General features: G+C 38.4%; 1 long non-coding RNA gene across 1 annotated transcript in view; it reads left to right on the forward strand.

The window, feature by feature from the left end:
• Positions 1-5568, forward strand: part of LOC148898839 (uncharacterized) — a 43383-nt gene extending 37815 nt beyond the window's left edge. The window contains exon 4 of the long non-coding RNA XR_016114646.1: positions 4435-5568. This is a non-coding gene — a long non-coding RNA (uncharacterized LOC148898839). The remainder of the gene's footprint in view (positions 1-4434) is intronic.
• Positions 5569-6000: the final 432 nt, after the last annotated feature.

Consider the following 6000-nt stretch of genomic DNA (forward strand, 5'->3'; position numbering starts at 1 on the left):
GAAATATTAAAAAGCGAGTATTCTAAATTGATGTGGTTCTGCATCTGCTGTTCGCAGACAAGGACATTGGAGATATGACTGAAGAAGGCAGTCGCATTTACTGATTTTATTTTTTTCCTCTCATGTCCTGAGCTCTTGTAAAAGCTATCCATTAAGATTCATATTCGGCCCGAGTTCTATAGATTCAGACAAAAGAAGAAGCGCAATGTTAATTGGGCTGGAAGGCGGGTGTGGGGTGTGGTGGGATGAATTCAGGCAGAACTGGAGGTGCAGCTTGTCCATTTTGAAGTTCAGGGCCAGGCGAGGAAGTCGATTTGATAAGGGATCCTTACCAAAATATTCAGGTGCTGCACTTGTCGGGATTACGCTGATTGTTCCTCTCACAACAAGGTACAGTGGGTATGAAAAGTCAACACACCAAATGCCAGGTTTTTGTCATTTTCACTCAAATTCCAAGACCAACAGAATGTTGAGTTATAGGACGACATAAACATTCAATGCAGCGGAAGAAACTTGAGACTCTCGTCTTTCAAAAGAAAAAAAAGGGTTAATTCCCAAGTTATATGGGTCTGGAGTTATATGATCTTAAAATGGGGTGGCTGTCCAAAATACAATGCAATACAGTAAAGTCTCGTTATATCGATATCGGATATATCGATAGTCCCGGTTATATCGATACTATTTCTATGCACGCACGGAGAAAATTACATGCAAACAGGGTTGGATATATCGATAGTCCCGGTTATATCGATATTTTTTCCGACTCCCTTGAATATCGATATAACGAGACTTTACTGTATATACATATTGGTTTATATAGCGCTTTTACAACAGCTGAAGCTGGAACAAAGCGTTCACATTGAAAAAGGTGAAGGAAGCAGGAAGGAGGCAACCACTCATTTGACGACAATGAGGTTAAAATCTTAGCGAAAAAAAAATAAATCGTTTGAAAGGGGAGTAAAAGAAGCTATTTTCATAAAACAGCAAAACCCTTCACTAAAACTGGGGTGAGGTTCAATTTGGATCGTTCCTACAACCGACTTCTTAGTCAACATAGTCTTAGTTATGCTGATGAGGTGATACCACATCAAATGGGGCAATCAGGCTAGTCTTAGACCCATACTCAGGCAGGACAATAGAAGTAACAATAGAAGTAATCAGTGTAGCCTGAGAGCAGGGACCAATCATAGCAGAGCCTGGCACCGCCACGTCTGGACAGTAGGGATACATATACAGTAAAGTATATATATATATATATATAAAATATATATATATATATATATATATATATATATATATATAACCGGGACTATATATATATATATAACGAGACTTTACTGTATATATATATATATATATAGGGCCAAAACTACCAGCAAAAGATTTTAGTTTACTGACGAAGCCTCTTGGATAAGAAGCAAAACGTCCGACACCTTCAAAGCAGTACAGACGACGAAGAAACCTCATCGATGAAAAAAGGGAAATGCTGCCCCCTTTTGGAAAAAAAACAACATTGCCAGAGGCCATGTCCAGGGCTTTATCGGCACCCAAACAAGAAAAAACAAAAGCCGAACAAATTTGGGAATTGTGATCTGTCATATTTTTAATTCCCAAATATAATTGTGAATGGCAGTGAATGAGTTAAAAAGAAAAAGACCCAGAGAAATAAAATCAAGTATCAAGAATACTAAAACAGCTTTATTTGGTGACCACCAGGGGCACCCAAAGTGGTGGCAGGTGTGTGATAAATCCCGTTTTACATGAGTTTTAATGTTACTGGTCAATTCTGAACACACCCTGTTTATGAGAGGGGGTGCAAGCATATGCAACCACACTATCGCAGTTTATGCTCTAAAATTTTAATACGATGTCAAGTTGTTTCTTCACATTCACCCCTATTCACGTTATAGGTCATATTAATGGTAGAAAAAGTGTTGAAAGATTTATTTTGATCTCTTGGTCTTGTTTTATTTTACAGAACTGTGCATTTGGACAAAGTTGTCTTGGGATTTTATGTCCAATGTTTTTCACATAAAAAATGGTTTACACAAAGTGTCTTACTGTACAACAAAACACAAAGGACTGTTAGTAGACATATTTGTCACACCAAAAATGATTTTCTTAGCTATTGCTCTTTGTTGTGCGTATGCATTTTAAATCAAGATGAATTAAAAAATTTAGAACTTAGTCAAAATAAATAAAAATAGTAACTTGTACATCCATGACATGAACATTTTATGACAAACCAAAATTTCCATTATGTTTCTCTCAGAGCTTTTCCCTTCAAGGGGTCGCCACAGCATGTGACCACCAGAAATATTGATTACGGAATGTATTAATGCCTCAAATCATCACAGATGCATTTTGCTACTCAAATTGTCACAATTTGCAAGGTGGTGGTGGACCCAAAAAAGCAGTTAGGAGAGAAGAGCAGTGTGTTTTTGACAAATTGTATTAAATAAAGTTGGCATGAACAAAATCTCAAACAACACAGTCATTAGAACAAAAACGTCCAAAGTAGCAAACAAAACCACGAGGAAAACAATCACAAGACGAAACAAACCTGACAGGGTGAAACAAACAATGACCCGCACTGAATGGGTCAGTTGCAAACTTTTATGAATGGGGATCATTTTGACCATGCTGACCATCCTAGCCCGCAGACCCCCCAACCACCACCACCACCAACTAGATTGTTGTCGTGTAAACATAAACCCTTAGTTTGAAGTTTTCCTCTCAGAGAGAATAATAAGCAGGTGTAAACTTGAGACACTCCCAAGCCATGTGTCCTCAGCCCCCCCACCTCTTTTAAAAAAAATGTCACTGGCGGTCTGATCTTGTTCTAAAGTATATCATGTAAGACAATACACGTGAGAAGTGCAGCAGGAAGAAAGTGAGAAACGTGCAAAAGGTGGTGGAGGGGGGTAGCTAATGTCCGTGGCTATTGTTGCCTTGAGGTTCACCGAGACCTCACAGCTCATGAAGCCTTTCATTGACGGATCCTAACGTGGGCTTGGAAGTAAATCTTCTAGTGCTTCCCCTCCAGAGAAAATATACACACACAGGTCATGCGCGTGTTGCGTTCACAGTCCTGGTTGATATATTTAAAAGGGGAGGAGCATATTCAAGAACTTTCTAGGGGATTTTTACTTTTATTTTTATGATGCATGGGGACTTAAACGTGATCTATATACAGTATACAGACGCTCCCCAATTTACGAACGAGATGTCGTTCGTAAGGTGAATTTGTTCGTAAGTTGCTTCAGTGCTATATTTTGTATGTAATGTATATTTAAAGCTTATATATGTTCGAGGCTTGTTTAAAGGACAACAACACCATTTTTTTGTTTCCTAACTGACATCAGAAAATCGTTTTATAACATCTAAAATACCTAAATCACGAAGGCTGATATTTTTAGTCAAATGCAAAACACCCAAAAAAATGACTTCGTGTCCCAAAAGTACTTCAAAATGACGTCGAAAATGGCGAGTTTCAGAAGGTGCCGCCCCCTTATTCGCGACGTCACGCCAGGACGTCTTGCCTTGCTCTAGAATCAAAACAATGGCTTCAGATTCGAGAGATGCTTTCTTGTTACTCATCCAGTTATGAATATGATGCAAATAGTTCTGAAGAAGAAAGCATAAATAAGAAACCTTTTCATTGATGGACCACTCCTGTACGACTGAGAGCTTACACAGACGAAAGCATAAATGTTTGCAATCGATTAAAGAAGTCCTTCCGTGTCATTTTGAGGCGTCTGGACTCCAATGTCGCCACCTGAAAATGCACAAGATTGCACCCAAGCTCCGTTGGAAATGGGCTGATTTGTCTGCTGGGAATTTGTGTCAACTAGTATCAAATAGTAGTCTTGGTGCAACACACAACGATTCACCATTATTTGTTTTTTCCTTCTAATTTCGCCAATTAACAAGGATCAACACAATGTTTTCAGACCAAACAAAGTACCCAAAATGCATTGTGTGTCGCTTTCTTGGTCAGGGGCGTTCCTTCAGTGACGTAACGTGAGGACTCGTCACCAACTCGAAAACAAGACTTCCGAAATATTCAGCGCGAGTCTTAAAACGTAAAATATAGCTATATGCTGTGGAATCTTTGTAAAATACGCTCAGTAGAAGTCATTTGAAGTAATTTTACAAATTATGGACTCAACTTGTTGTCCTTTAAAATGTGGTTTGCCTTATACTGTATTTGGAAAATGATATTATATTTGGAAAAGGTTTTTTTTTTCATTCATTGAAGATGCACCTTATAGTCCGGTGTGCCTGATGTATGGAAAAGGTTATAAAATACACCATTCATTGGGAGATGCACCTTATACTCTGCCGCCTATCATTTCATGTGTGCATTCATCTTGTAATACAAATGATCACCCCGGAGTTTTCGTCTCATATTTTACATTTTGTTTGTTTCAGGTGCGTCTATCCTGCTCAGCAGTTTGGAGGAAGTCCTGATTTTGATGTCCTCTTAAAAAAAAAAAAAGATATTTTTTGTGCTGATGAGAATCGATATATTTCTGTTCATTTTTTCATCAGGCAATTTGCTAAACTTTATTTTTTGCAATTTTTTTATGTCTAAATAAAGACCAGAAATATTAACGACAATAACCACACAGAATATTCTACTGTACAGTGATACCTCAGTTTACGAACTTTATTGGTTCCCAGAAAGTGTGTGTGTAAGGCGAAAAGTTCATCTGCCAAACATTTATTTCCCATAAGAAATCATTAAAAATGAGAATAATCCGGCCCCAGGTCCCCATAAAACATACTTTTCTACTAAATAAGTCTTAAAACGACACAAAATATACCTTATTTTCTGTATACTAAGCGTGCTATTGGAGTATAATTTAAAAAATAAACTGTACTGTTTAATAAAGTCGTTTTATTTACCTTTGTGATGGCCGTTAATGTACAGTAGGCGCCTCTTGATGATATCCCGAGTTTTCTCGGAGATAATACCCTCACTCACACTGTCCCCTGCTAGCTGCTTTTCGTTAATCAAAATCAACAGAAGTTTTTCAACCTCTTGTATTGCCTGAGACCGTTGCTTAGACAACACAGAAACACCCTTAGCCACACGTAGCAAACGTCGACTTAGCGTACTGGTACTGGGACTCTAAGTCACACAAACGTGCACCTCGTTTGTGTTTTTTGATTATCTCCTTCTTCTGTTTGACTGTAATTCTCTTTTGTGTCCTCTTCGGCTTAACACGAGCCTGTGGTGGGGTCTTTTTCGGTCCCATAATAGCAAAGGTACTCTAGTTGATAACAAACTTCTCTGCACTCAATGAAAGTGGGTGTGGAAAAGTATACCGCCAGCCACCGTGGCACTTTGTGGTTTGGTTCTCCCGAAATTAATGTTCATAAGGCGAAAAGTTCGTGAGCTAAAGCGTTCGTAAGCTGAGGTATCACTGTACTTGTATATTGTCCCTGTTCCTTACATTGATTGCTATCAACGCATTTCTATTCATATTTCCACTATGGAATTTGGTCAACTTGACTGTTTTGTCTAGCAACAGTGAAATAAAACCACTTTTTTTTCTGAATGCCAAAGCTGTTTCCTTGATTCTTAAAAGAACAATGAGCTTGACATGATTGTGTCCCGGTTGCTGTCGACAGACAGATAAAAGGCGGCAGGTTGATCAAAGCATCCGCATCAAACTGACGCCTGACACTCTGGAGTTTATCTGGAGGAAGAAAAAAGAACTCATAAAACATTTCCTAGCTTGCTTGTGCACCATAAATCCTCATGCCTTGTAAATCAAATGTAGCTCTGTGCGCAATATGAGTAACAGCATTCGAATATTTTCTTCTTGTATCGCCAATCACATGCATATATTTTTCTTGTATCTACGTCATGTTATTTGGGGGAGAGAGAAGGAAAAAAAAAACAAGGACACGATCCAATCTGAGAAGATCAAAAGTAGGTTTGAGAAATTGTTTCATATGAGAAATCCGCATAATTTTTCCTGCTCTTCT

Source organism: Hippocampus bargibanti, linkage group LG04, assembly GCF_051943395.1.
Source record: "Hippocampus bargibanti isolate YZ-2025 linkage group LG04, ASM5194339v1, whole genome shotgun sequence".
Lineage (NCBI taxonomy): Eukaryota > Metazoa > Chordata > Actinopteri > Syngnathiformes > Syngnathidae > Hippocampus > Hippocampus bargibanti.